Raw genomic sequence first — 14,215 nt, 5'->3', positions numbered from 1 at the left:
TAGACTGTTATCCCACTTTGCAGACGGGAAAAGAGAGACACAGTGAGGTCAGGCAGATTTGTTGGAAGTCTTCCAGCTAGAAACTGACCCGAAGCACATTCTCCACTCTTAACCCCTGAACTACTTAAGGTCTGACATAACAGTGCTGGTGTTCACCGTGTGCCTGCCCCACTCAGGCCCGGTGCTGGGGCTCTGCATGTCTGATACTCAAAACCCTTGCATCAGCCCCTACGGGACCCAGTTGTCCCTCCTGCCTGCAGGGGAGGAAGCAGATCGATGGTGATGATCCTCCAGCCCAATAGAAACCATACAAACAGGTGCCAGAGTCTCCTCCTGGCCCCCCACTGCTCACCTTTATGAGATTCTGCCTGACCTCGCACTGGCAATCTGCCCAAACGGATCTCGCTTAGGCCCCTACTTAAGCTTCTGTAACAGGTAAGAATCCAATTAGCCATGAGGATTGGAGACAGCTAGGGGATGGGGGAAGCAAGCCAGCTCCAGTCTGGATTTGCAGAGGCTTCACGGGGCCCCTTGGGCAACCGGGGCATGATAATTCTAGAGTTCTGCACCCCTGGTGTCTCCAGTTCAGCCTGTAGCTCTAAGGTGCTCTCTGGGCTCTGAGCCCAGCTCCATGGGTAGCAGAGAGTCCCTGTGCCTGGAAAGCTACCTACCTGTCCAGTGAACTCTAGAGAGCCACCTGTCCAGGTCATCGCAAATTGGATCTCTCTAAGCCATGTACCCCAAAAGGAAGGGTAAAGACAGCAAGGTCAGGCTGAAGGTAGGGGTCCTGCCCTCTGCCTCCCTCCCCTGTGCTCCCCAACACATACCAGAGCAATGGACCCTGTCGGGGGCCAGGGAGCCTGCTGGTGGGACAGCTGTGGCTGCCCGCCAGGCCCAGCCATAAGGCTCGTGGACAGGACAGAATAATTAAATTCCATCCTCTTCTATGTCAGGGATCACAGAGAAGGCAGGATTATTCAGGAACTTCTGCCAAGCCCTTTATTGAAGAGTAACTTGAGTTCCTGCCTGGAGAGGGGCAGCCTCACATGGTGTCTTCACTGCAGAAACCCTGGTCCCCAAAGGCTGGCTGAGAAGACTGAAGCCTCTCAGAATACAGTGGTCGTTGGCCACCTCCACCCCCGCGGCTGGCACCCTCCCCAGCAGCCCCTGGACTGTGGAGCTTTCTGGCAGTGCTCAGAAACACTGGGGGAAAGGGGTAACTGGTGAGCAAAACCAGTTCACCAGTGCTTATCAGGCACGTAGTGGATGAAAGACCCTTCCTTCCCTGCCAGCGAGGAGGGTGAGGTTCAGAGGGGTTCAGTGATACACTCGAGGTCACACAGACTGCCGATTAAAGGCCAGAATCAGAGCCCATGGTTCCCTTCCCGTGAGGCCATGGTGGGCTGAGCTAGTGCCCTAGCCAGGGCACCAGCTCCCACCTCGACGTGAAGACAGCCTGCACCCCAGCTGGGCCTGGGCAAAGCCTGAGGCTTCTCAGTACACGGCTACGGCCCCAGGGCACAGACGGCAAACACAAGGCCCTTCACCTTGTTTCTACCCGGCGGCAGCACTGAGCTCTCACTTAACTGTTAAGGAGCAGGTACACTTGTACAGTCCTAGAATGACATTCGGCCCTTGGAAGGCAACCGCGAGGCTGATGTGGCCCCTGTGACCCCAGCCCTAGGGGCTCTGCTGGCCTGGCTCACTCAGTCTGTCTTTCTCCCTCTCTGCACCTCCAGATCCAGCCCCGAGTTCAAATTCTAAAGAGCAACTATTAGAATTATTAAATTAATTTAACAAGGTCACTAAAATACAAAGACAGTTTACAAAAATCAACCATATTCTTATATACTAGTGATAAACAGAAAAATAAAAATTGAATATACCATTCACAAAACCATCATTATCGACAAATAAATCTACTGAAAACCATAAAACAACACTGAGGGGAAATAAAGGAATAAATAAACGGAAAGGTAAACTACGTTTACTGTTTGGAAGACCCAAAGACGATCCTTCTCCCCCAGCTGACCTGCAGAGTGACTGCAACCCCACTCAGAACCTCAGAGGGTGTGTGTGTGTGTGTGTGTGTGTGTGTGTTGGAGAGTTGATTCTAAAATGTATATGAAAATGCAAAGGTCTAAGAATAGCCAAGGCCACCTTGAGGATCCAGAGAACAATGTCCCTATTATTTGTAGATGTAATAGGTGGCACAGGGGAGGCGCACTCTCAGAATTGAGACCTACTGTAAGAGCGCAGTGACGAAGGCACCGTGTGGTCGGTTCATGCCCACGCAGCCTCCCTCCGTGAGGAGGAGACGCAGACGCAGCGCAGGGGAGAAAGGCGAGGTTCTTCAGGGAATGGGGCTGGGGCGAGTGAACATCTCAATGGAAGAGGAAAGTTAAAGAACTGGACCCTAAGGCACATCACACGTGACAGTCAATTCGAGGTGGGTTGTAGATCTAAACGTAAAGGATGAAACAACACGGCTTTTAGAAGGAAACCCAGGTGACTGCCTTCACGATCTTGGGATAGACCAGGCATTCTCAAACAGGACACAAAAAGCAGTAACATTAAAGAAAACTTTGGTAAGGGAACTGCATTAAAGTTAAGAATTCCTTTTCATCAGAAGACACCATTAAGAGAACAAAGGGGCCTATCACCGAGAGGATTCTTGGAGTATTGACCTCCACAAAGTAAGATATCCTACTGGCCGACGGTCCTATGCAGACGGGCTCAACTCGGCCACACGAGGAAATGCAAATTAAACCACAATGCGATGCTCCCACACACCCACCAGAACGGCTGAAGTTAAAAAGACTACCACCACCAAGTGCTACATAAAACATCAGATGGGAGCCCTGGGACTCTCACACTGTGTAAATGGAGCTTCTGTGGTATAGCCACTTAAAACATCATTTGCCGTTTCTAATGAGGCTGATTAGAAGCCACTCTGTGACCCAGCAGTGCCACGCCCAGATATAAATCTGACCAAATGAATAAATGTGGTCACCAAAAGCTACGTACGGAAATGTTCACACAGCATTGGTCACAGTAACCAAAAACTATAAATAACCCAAATTCCCATGATGGGCGACTAGATCAATAACCAGAGCAGCCATAAAATGGAACGCGACACAGTTGAAGTGTGCACAAGCACATGCAGCATGTGGGTGGGCCTCACAGGGGTAAGGCAGCGTTTCCGGGATGGCACACCCAAAGGGCACACACTGTGTGACTCCATTTCTCAAAAGCTCCAACACGGGCCAAGCAGCGCTAAGGGGCCGGCACTCACAGTGGTTTCCTCGGGGAGGGCAGTTACTGCAAGACGCAGGAGGAGGGCTTCTAACTAAGATGATGAAAACGTTCTTTCTTGATGTGGGTGCTGGTTCCCAGGTGCAGTCAGTTTGTGAAAAGCATGAGCTGTTCTCCTGCTCGTTCTGAACCACCATTCGGACATGCCACCCTCTCACGCTCCCTGTCACCCTGAGGGAAGACCCCACCAGTGAGGGCTGCTTGCCATGCTCTGAGCTCCTCACTTTTCCAGGCCTTTGGACTTTGCTTAACTTAATCTCATTTAGAAATGGCTCCCAGCCCATCTCATTGATAAGCTAACTCCTTGTTAAGCACCACCTCCTCCAGGAAGCCTTCCTTGACCACTCCGGATGGGATGACGTTTTGGGTATCCCTCTTCCAGGTGGGCTGTGAAACCCTTGACCACACAGGGACCATGTGTCAGCCATTCTTGTATTCTAAAATAATGGGGGGAGGCACACTGTGCTGTCACGTGGGGCCGCAAAGATGCTCGTGTGTACCCTCGGGAGGTGTCTTTGCAGGGTGGGGGTGTGCAGGAGGCCCACCCTGGAAGACCTCAGGGGACCGAGACGGGGAGGGGGGCTGCTCTCCTGCAGGGGAGGTGTGCGCCCAGGGCATCTGCCCGTGTACCCTGGCAGGCGGCTCCGTGCCAGGAGCTTCCTCACTGTGCACAGGAAGTGCCGCAGCCCCCAAGCAGCTGCTTTCCATTTCCACCAAGGCCGGAAAAAGTGGAAGGGGCTTAAGGTAGAGATTAGGAAGACGTTTTAATGCTGAAGTTTGTTACATTCTGGCTTGAGTCACCATGGGAGGGGAGGAAGGGAGGAAACGTTCTCTTCCGATTTCACAAGAGCAAAGGGTCTGGCCCATGTGGAGCGATGCAGGTCATAATAATGATCAAAAGGAGATGATGTGGCCTTACATTCAGGGAGCACTCACCGTGTGCCAGACACTGCTGGGAAGGCTAGACCTATGCTGATGCGCTGGTTTTCGTGTAAATTCATCTAATTCCCACAATAACCCGATGCAGTAGGGACCACTATAACCTCCACTTCATAGATATGCAAACCAAAGCACAGAAAGGTTAAGTAACTTGCCCAGAGTTACACAGCTAGTAAGAGACAGCCTGGATTCAAACTGAGGCCATCGAGGGTGGGGGTGGGAGGGCCTGGCTCTGCACCAGCACCCCAGCTGGCCTCAGGAACTGGCCTGACGTTCCAGAGGGCCCTGCCCTGATGGTTCCTCCCTGCTCCAGCCACCACCCCCCCCACACACACCCGCGGTCCTCTGGAGTTCCTGCCCCCACACAGCAGACTGTGGGATGGGCTCCATAGCCTTTGCCTAGATGTCGTTCTGGCCCCTAGCCCCAGCTGAGGGCACTGTGGCATTTCCTTTCTGAAACATAATGTCTTCACCTTCTGCTGGGAAACAGCAGGAATTAAAGAAATGCATTTCTTTAAGAAATGAGACCCCTCCCCAAAGTCAGCCGTCCATTTGCTATATGGGACTGACACGTTCCCTTTGCCCCTCTCACCCGGAGGGCGGCTGGGCCCAAGTAAGAAGACACCCAAGCTGGCAGCGGCGTGGGTGGCGGCTTCAGCAGCAGAAGGTTTGGCACTTGTGGAGGGACCTCAGGGCAGCATCAGTGGCCCCGAGAGGGCAGGGGATGCAGGTGGGGCTGAAGGTGGGGGTCCGAGGGGCTCAGGCGATGCTCCTGGCAAGGCCACTGAAAACAACTGTCTGGGCATGCAGGGCAGCACAACTGGGGAGAACAGGGGGCTCTGAGAACCCTCCGGGGCTGCAGGTGACAAAGGGCCAATCCTCTGCCCAGTGGAGGCTTTTATATTTGGACCGTTTTTGAGAGAAACTCATCTGAGAAGCACCCGATCACCCATCTTCTCAAGCAGAGGTTCACAGTCGCCCCTTGCTCCGACCTCTCACAGGGGCCTCATGGCATGGAGGGCAGCTCACCCACCCCTCAAGTAAATTCCCCTCTCCACAGCAAACCCTCTCTCCACCCCCACTAACTGCCAGGCTTCCTGAGCCCTGGATTCCAGGTTTGGGTTTACGGAGTTCTCCAGCGTGTTGATACGAATTGCCTTTGGCAGGTGCTTTCTTTTCGGTTCCCACTGGCTGTTTGTAAACAAGAGCAGCGCTGCCTGGGTGCCTCTAGCTCTCTCCTGGGCGTCACAGCTGGGCATCAGGAACCCTCACAACAGCCTTTTGATTCCTCTAAACAAATGATGAAATGGGGGGCCTTGGGTGGTTATGAAGTTGCTCAGGCCCCACCGGCAGGAGCAGGACCTGCTCCAAAGCCTGCGTTCTTTCTCGAACAATTCCCAGTTCCCGGTTGCTTTGGCTACCTCACAAGCAAAGGCCTCAGAACCCTACTGTCAGTAACAGCACCTGAGAAGGGTGGCTGAGCTTCAGTGCCTGGTCCCTGAGGCCCTCTGAGGCTGCTCAGGCCCTGTCGTGGCTGCATCACCTGCTGGACAGGTTGCCTGGAGGCAAGGATAACCTATCTCTGGACAGGTAAGTGATAGCAGGCACTGGCAGGTGAGTGTTCCGGACGGACTGTGGGGCGGCTGTCCTTCGAACCGGCACGGCTGGGGTGAGCCCCCAGGAATGAATGGTGTGAGTGTGGAGGGCGAGAGCCCTGAAGGATAAAGTACTCCTGGGCCCTTGCCTGGGGACCGAGTGGTGTCCCCGCAGTTGGGGGATGTGTAGATGAAGGCAGCTGTGCTGCAATTTGCTCAGTGGAGTATTTCAAGACTTCCGAGTGCCCCTGAGGCCGTGAAGGGGATTTCATAACACAAGTAAGTGATCCGGTCTCTGTAGACGTTTGGAGTAAAGAGGAACTGGGGGTGTCCTCTCTGCGTACATTTTCCCTTTCAGAGTTCAGTGATTCACTGCTTCTCTTGGGTGGATTTCTGGTGCTGTGAATCTGAAGTCACCGTCTGAAGCACTCTTACTCTTTTGTCCTCATCCAGAAAGAAACCATCAGTAATATCTCCAGCGTCCCACGGAGCTGGCAGGCAGCCTCACCTGGATCTGAAAGACGACCAAGCCCGGCCCAGGGTGAGGAGCGCTGTGAGTCCCGACCCACTCGGTCACATGGAGTCAGTGCTGCCACCGCTGTGTGTCACTGGGAAAGAATCCCTTTTAAGAGGACTCCAAGGCCAAGGTCAAGGATCAGTGGCCAGAAAGCAAAGCTGGCTGAACAGGGTCCTCCAGACCATAGGAGGGGGCTGCGCAACTCTGCCGGAGCCTTCTCGATCCCAGGGGCCTGTGAGGAGCACCCATGGCCTGGGACCCAGGGCGTGGCCGCCCCCTCCGCAGCACCGGTTAAGGCTCAGTAGGGAGCTAGGGAGCGATGAACTCACTCCCAGGGCAACAGGGGAGGTGCCCAAAAGGGGCCAGCAGGGGGCAGCATCTCTTTGGTCATCAGGCTTTCAGGTAGAAATGGTAGCAGAGCTTTAAGAACTAAAGACAAAGTCACTGGCCCACCCCAGGTGGCAGGACTGGAGAGGAAGCAGAGGAGGAACCCTGGGAGAAGAGGAAGAAGGTCTGGGAAGCAGCTCTGCACCTTTTCCAGCATGCACCTAGGCCAAAGGCAAAGCGAAGGCCCCAGGGGGAGCTCCAGGGAAGACCTGGTCTCCCCATGAGGCCATCTACCTTGTGATGGTTGTTTGGGGGAGCTGGGAGGTGAACGTGGGGCACTAGCGCTCTTCCTGGGCCTCCAGAGTTCCCAGTCAGAGGTCAGATCCCAGGCTGTAAGCACCACAGGCCTCACCTTGGGTTGGAAAAGCACTCAGAGGGGGCAGTTCCCACATGCTTTTCTAAAACGAAGTCTTTTTCCTACACACAATTGCCTTGGCCACCCAGACTGATAACCAATCAGAGAAGCTGCTCTGACTGCAGGGGGTGGGAGCCTGGAGGTCCCAGCCAGCACATCCTATCCCCTGGGCTCAAAGTGGACAAAAGGTGGGCAGGTCTCAGTGCCCCTGACTCAGGTTCTTGGGCACCCAAGGGAGCAGCATGTAAAGAGGCACTTCCCACATCTCGAAGGAGTGCAGCGCCTACAAAGAAGCTACCAACTGCTTCATGGCATTGGGCAGTCTGGGCTCAGTTCCTCGGGCAGTATCTGGCGCTTACATCCTCCTGGGCCTGGTCTGTCCCCTCCCTGCACACTCTGCTCTCAGGGGCCACCGTCCACTGGTCAGCTGCCCCCTCCACCCCTCCTAGCCACAGTAGGTCTGGCTGGAGCCCAGGCCCACCTAGTCACCCACTAAGACACACTGGGAGAAGGCCGGGGAGGAGGATTAGGCAGATGAGAAACTCCTGACTCTCAGGTTCAAATCTGGACCTTGCCTTTGCCAGCAGGAGGAGGGTGCCACACAAACTGAAGGACCACTCAGTGGGGCCCCGTCTGTGTTTTTCAGCCTGGAGGATCGCTTGGACATAATACGACTCTTTCTGAGAGACACGTCTGCCACCCCACCACCCCCACCCCCGGAATAGTTTAAAACACATTTGAACAATACAAAGGTGTTCGCACAGGATTTACAATGATTGTCTGCAGCTCAGGGCTTAGCCACCTCTCTCCTCTGCTCCCTCTTAAAGCCCAACATGCCGTGTGACCTTGGGGAAGTTACTTAATTCTGAACTTCAGTTGCTTTGCCAGCAAGACGGAAGTAATCAAGGCCGCCTCCTCGGGCCCTGCCCTGGTTAGAAAGAAAGCAGGACTGGCACAGAGGGCATGTCTGAGAAAAGGCAGCTGTTCTTTGCATTCTGTTAGAAGGCAAGTCTCCCGTGCAACTGTAAAGACCGGGAGGCTTTTAGAGCTATCTCATCTGGCCCTTTCTTTTTACAGATTAGAAAAGAGTTCTGGGGTGGTAAGTGCCACAGTCACACATTTGAGAAGGTGAATGAGCCAGAGCTGAAACCCAGTTGTGGGCGTGCATCCAGCAGCCTTTTCACCCTCCTGGGGTGGGCATCTCATTACTCCCACTCAGTCACTTACACCATAGTGAGAATGAGTCCATACAATACCACTGAGGGCACAACTTTTACAAAACACTCTCCCATTCCCCTCTCCTGCTCTGACAGCCTAGGAAGATAATATTATCCCCACAATTAAGGAGGGGGGAGAGGTAACCCAGCCCAGAAAGGTGAAAGGTGGTCCTGGACATAGAAATGCTGACCCTGTTTGGCCAGCAGCTCCGTCTGTGTGCAGGTTTGGGGAAGGGGATCGGAAGCCCTCTGCTCTGGCACAGAGTGTGGTCACTGGGTTAGGGCCCCCATTGCCATGTTTTCCAGCACCCAGACACTGGTCGGGAGCATCGGGAGAAGCTTCTGCTCCAAGAACAGGGCTGGCATCCGTAGCATCCTGTCCCAGGCTTCTGAGGACCTGGCTAGACTCACCAGTGGCAGATGGGAGAAGACTCGGGCCAGAAGCGAAGCCCTTGCAGGGGAGGTGAGAGGACAGCCAAAGGTTGGCCTCGGCATCTGATGCCTGCTCCCTGCTCACAGTGGAACTGGAGCGTGGGGCACGTGGAGCACCCCAGTCGCCTCCCTTCAGCCTCTCTGAGCTTTAGGGATATGACCGGGGTGGGCTCGGGTGCAGATTCTCGTGGGAGAGAGATCAGTCCAAATGTAAAGAGAGGCAATCTGATCCTGTTACCCCTAGTTCTTTTCGCCCTCTCTCCTGCCCCCAGCTCTGCAGACCAGACCAGGTACTGCAGCTGGAGGCTCATCTGGCTGCCCAGGAGGAGGGCCCTGACAAGAGCAGAATCTGAGGAAGCAGTCTGGCAGACCCCAAGCGCCTGGGTTGGGGTGCAGGGTGGGGTTGGTGGGACTGGGTAGAACCAAACACCACCACTTGGGGACTGATCACCGCGCTAACAGACACTAGTCCTGAAGGACAACAGGAGTTAGGGATGAGTCTCCCTAATGGGGGGGGGCATCCTATCCCCTGCGTTCTCCAACGCTACACCCCCAACCCTCGTAATGGGAAGCCTCAGTGTCCCTGAAAGGCAGCCATTCAAGACTGCAAAAGCCTGCCAGTCTAGTGGGTATGAAATGCCATTTCACTGTGGTTTGAATTTGCATTTTCTGCATTGCTAATGAGGGTAAACATCTTTTCATTGTTTTCTGAGCCATTTCTCTCCACTCCTACCCTGTGAAATGCCTGTTCATGTTCTTGACTCATTTTTCCGTTAAATTGTTCTTTCTCATATTGATTCACGGGAGTCCTTTGTGTACTTCTGGTACCAGCCCTGTGTCAGTTTTGCGCATTGCAAATGTCCTTCCAGTCTGTGGCTTGTATTTTTGGCTTGACAACATGCCTTTTGTCATTACAGAAGTTTTCCAATCTATTTACCTTTTATTCTTTTAACTCAAGGTATTTCGTGAAGTCCCGATAGCTACCTCTGAAACTCATTCATGACTTTTAAGGGACCCTTCTTGCTACTCACTCAGGCCGGGCACTGTTGGCTGTGGGTTGGTAGCTGGTGTCTACACAGCCAGAGGCTCCTTTCTCTGCCTGGTTTGCAGTTTTCATCACAAATAGGTATTGAATTTTATCTCTTAAAATGTACATGAGCTGAATTACAAAAATAGATTTTCTAAACCCTGCTTGGTCATGATCTATTACTTTTTTGTGTATTGCTGGGTTTGAGTAGCTAATATTTTATCTCATGGTTTTACTAAATTTGTTGGGGAAACATTGGCTAATAACATTATATAAATGCCAGGTATACAACTTTATAACACAACATTTGTACACGCCAGTGTGTGCTCACCACCGAAGTCTAACCTTCTGTCACCTTGCAGTGACATCTTTACGCTCTTCGCCCTCCCCCAACCCCCTCCCTTCTGTTGTCTATGAGTTTGTTTGTTTATTCGTCTACAGCTTTCTGTTTTATATCCCACATGAGTGAAATCATACGGTTCTTGCCTTTTTCCATCTGACTTATTTCAGTTAGCATCGTACTCTCAAGATCCGTCCATATTGTCACACATGGCAATATTCACCTTTTTAATAGATGACAGTATTCCACTGTATATACACACCACCTCTTCTTTATTCAGTCGTCCATGGATGGACAGCTGGGTTGTTTCCAGGACGTGGCTACCATGAACAATGCTGCAGTGAACATGGGGATACATGCAACCTGACGAATGAGTGTTTTCACTCTTTTAGGTAGATGACCGGAAGAGGGGTTGCTGGGTCACATGGTAGCTCTGTTCTTCATTTTTTGAGGAATCTCCACACTGTTTTCCATGGTGACCGTACCAGTTTACATTCCCACCGTAGTGTGTGGCGTTCCCTTTTCTCCTCATCCTCTCCAATACTAGTTATTTCTTGTCTCATTGATAATAGCCATTCCAACAGGGGCGAGGTAGTATCTCATCGTGGTTTTGATGTGCATTTCCCCAGTGAGCACCTTTGTACATACCTGTTGGCCATTTGTGTGTCTTCCTTGGAAGAGTGTCTGTTCATGTCCTCTGCCCATTTTTAATTGGATTATTTGGCCTTTTTGTTGTTGGTATTTTATTTTAGATTTTTTGCCTGAATCACGAGTAACTTCAACCTGGAGTCAACTTTGTGGCCATGGAGGTTGCGTCAGAGTCAAATCTGAGTCTGAACGTGTGGGAGGTGGAGGCCTGAGGCCTTCATTTCTCAGGTCGACTCCCCCATCCAGAGCCCGGACGGACAAGCTTCCTCATCGCCTCTGTGAGCCCAGGGCGGGCTCTCCTGTCACCTCTTTCACCAAGCGTCCCCTCTCACTCCTCCAACCCTGGCGCTCTCAGTCCCCCACCCCTCATTCTGGCTCAGGGGTGAACCTCGGTCCCGAGTGCCCGAGACCTCCCCTCCCCACCCGCATCACAGAACCCGCCGTCCTCTGAGGTTTCCTGGGCCCCTGCAGCTGGGAAGGGCCCCACCCTCAGCCCCTGCCATGGAGGGGAGGCGGAGAAGGAGCCGGCAACCTCATCCTGCCTTTCTTTTTCCAAGCTGAAGTTTTATTTAAAGTGTAAACAAAATGATTCTTGAAAATGCTGATGAATAGAACAAAAGAATACAGGGCTTTCTTCCTACCAGTCGGCCAGCCTGTCGGAGTTCAGGGCGATGAAAAGTACAAGGTGCCGGTGCGGTTTCCCAGTGCTCTCGTGCTGCTGCGGGACGGCCCGCGCCTGGACAGTGGGGAGAGTCTCAGGGTGTGAGGCGCGGGCTCTCACCGTCCCTGCCTGCACGTGAGCAAGCTCCTACTCCTTGGCCAAAGCCAAACCCCTTGGGCCCAGAGTTCTCCGCATAGCATACATGTATATTTATACACATACACATTTATACATGTAGTCACAAGAGGGCGTGTGTGTGTCCCCAAGACCCTTTCCAGCTCTGACGTCCAAGCTCTGAGTGGGCGTGAGGTCTCTGATACTGGGATCTCACACATACACACAACACACATGTGCATTTGTCATTCACATACGAAACATGGAGGCCCCTTAAGCCTTCCCCATAGGTCATTCCAGGCTGAGACTTGACTCAAAAGCCCAGTGGTGAGACCCCCCTCCCCCAGCTCCCCAGGCCTCTGGAAAGGGAGGGCCTGCGAGCGGGCGGGAACAGCCAGCGGCTCCCAGAGGCAGGCCGAGGCTGCATGTGAAGGACGGGGCAGGCTTTCAGCCTTGGCTCCCGGAGTATTCCCCAGGTGGAAGCAACCCTGAAAAGTTCTGGAACTCGATCCTTTCTAAGGAAGAAAGGCACTTACCATTGAGCAATATTTGCAACCATAGATAGTAAATGGCCTCCCAGGTATTCCTTTGGCAAGCGCTGCCCATCACCTGGCCAGGAAGCACTGCCCTGGGTGCTGGGGACGCAGGGCGTGAGAACACAGCCCAGCCCGTGACAGTTCCATGCCGCGGGAGGGACAGCCCACAAGACCACTGTAACAGCACGCCACGGAAGCCAAGGCACCAGGGCAGGGTGCTCAGGGCTGCCTGAGGGTGGTGGCATCAGAATATAAAGAACGAGTCAACATTACTGGGGAGGGAAAGTGGTAATTGGAGAGTTTCCAAACCGAAATTGGTTGGCAATTCCCCAGACTGATGCCATGAATCCGAGGCTCCAGCTCAGGCCTGCCCAGGGCTCTGGCAGTTATCTGACGGTCTGAAGCAGCAAGATCTGTCCCCTGCCCTTAGGCCCCTTTCCCAGCGCTCGGGTTCATCTAAAAGGTGCAGCATTCCCTGTAGGCCCGGTGGGCTATACCACAGGTGACTGCTAGAGAACACTGAGACCAAACCAGAGGGGGAAAGGACCTGCCCCAGAACACCCAGCAGGTCAGGGGCGATGCTGAGCCAGGGCCTGGAGCCCACGTGCCAGCGGCAGGAGGACTCAGGTCTCTGCAAGTTCTTAATCCTGAGTCCGTCTCAGCCTGGTCAGCGTTCCCCATGCTGTTACCAGCTCTCTGAAGGGAAGTCTCAGACTCTCAAGACAACAGACCCCCGTCACCTGTGGTGTAAAGTGCAAACTCCTCAGTCCTTCAAGGTCCCAGTGTGGCCTCTGTGCCTCCCCAGCCTGTCTCCCCATCTCTCACCCTCCCCACAGTCTCCCTGCAGTTCCCAACAGACCCCGCTCTGCCCTGCCTCCTGGCCTCTGCACACCACCCCCTCCATGAGCAGAAGCAGCTGCCAGAAACCTCAAGAGGGAGGACACAGAAGCCCATGGCCTGTGTGCCTAAGTGTGAGCCTGTTGCATGCATATGCTCATGCCTGTGTGTGTGGGTGTGACGCACTCCTACTGGCCTGTGTGTGCACACGCACATGTGTTCACAACGGCTGTTTGTGTGAGCCTGCGTGGGTTTTGTCAGGGTCTGTCATGTATGCAGGGGAGTGGAGCATGCTGTGTGAGCCTGTGTGTGAGCATGTGAGGGGAAGAGGCTGCTGTCTGCATGCCATGCTCCCATATACTTCAGTCGCAGCCTAGCAATGGCCGTGAAACGACCGGGGTCCATGTCAGGAGATGGGGACCCGGAGGGCTTCAAGGAAGCCACGGCCCCTGGATACTCCAGGCAGGGCTAGCTTTGCTATATTTAGCACCCACTGTTCCTAAGTGGACTGCAGCCCCACCCTTGGGACAAGGGGGCCGTGGGCTTGATCACTGACTGCAGAATGCAAGCCAAGTGCAAATTCAAGGAGGGACCAAGGCACCCTTCATTTTCTATGTGAAACAGAAGGGGAAGCTGTTTATCTCAATCAACGATAAAGAAACAGAAACTCAGGAGGTGGGAGTTAGCCAAGATTACCTAAGACGTGCTCCCACTTGAACTTGGTCTGCCTGACTCCCAGTCCAGTGCTTCTTCCTCCACCCACAACTGCCTCCCCAGGCCAGGGATTGGGCTGGGGTCCTCAGGCGGGGTCAGCATTGCTGCCCTGGGCCAGCCATCTCGCTGCAGGATGCAGAACCCGCATAAGCCTGAGGGGGCTGGTACCCCCAAGCTTTAGGACCTGATGATGGAGGAAGACTCAGGAAGCATCTCCAAGGGAGAGGCTTTTATCGCCAGCATCTGTCCCAGAAAGGCTGCCTCCAGCTCCGTGAGTTCTTGAAGGCCCAGCAGCCTGTGCCCAGCTAGGACTCTAGGGAGCTTGAAGAGAGCGGCAGGAGCCCTTGGGGGCCTGCAAGGGGAAAGGGCATGAATCTGGTCCATCTTGTGAGGTGCACAAGGCCAGGCAGCAGGCCCACACCATGGCCTCCATGGCCATGAACCTGCAGCAGCTGGGGCTGGCGAGGAGGAGGGAGAAGGGAATGGCTGGTGCAGGGACAGAACGGCTGGACCACATCCCACACCTCTCCCTCTAAATGGGAGCAGAGGGTTCTGCGTCACTAAAGCTACTGGGGGCTGGG

At 53.8% G+C, this 14,215-nt stretch overlaps 1 protein-coding gene across 1 annotated transcript in view; it reads right to left on the bottom strand.

The window, feature by feature from the left end:
• Positions 1–14,215, bottom strand: part of COL26A1 (collagen type XXVI alpha 1 chain) — a 175,689-nt gene that overhangs the window by 31,586 nt on the left and 129,888 nt on the right. The window lies entirely within an intron of this gene.

This window comes from Phyllostomus discolor, chromosome 3 (genome assembly GCF_004126475.2).
Source record: "Phyllostomus discolor isolate MPI-MPIP mPhyDis1 chromosome 3, mPhyDis1.pri.v3, whole genome shotgun sequence".
Classification (NCBI taxonomy): Eukaryota; Metazoa; Chordata; class Mammalia; order Chiroptera; family Phyllostomidae; genus Phyllostomus; species Phyllostomus discolor.
The sequence above is the reverse complement of the archived record's forward strand: the minus strand, read 5'-3'. Positions and strand labels throughout refer to the sequence as shown.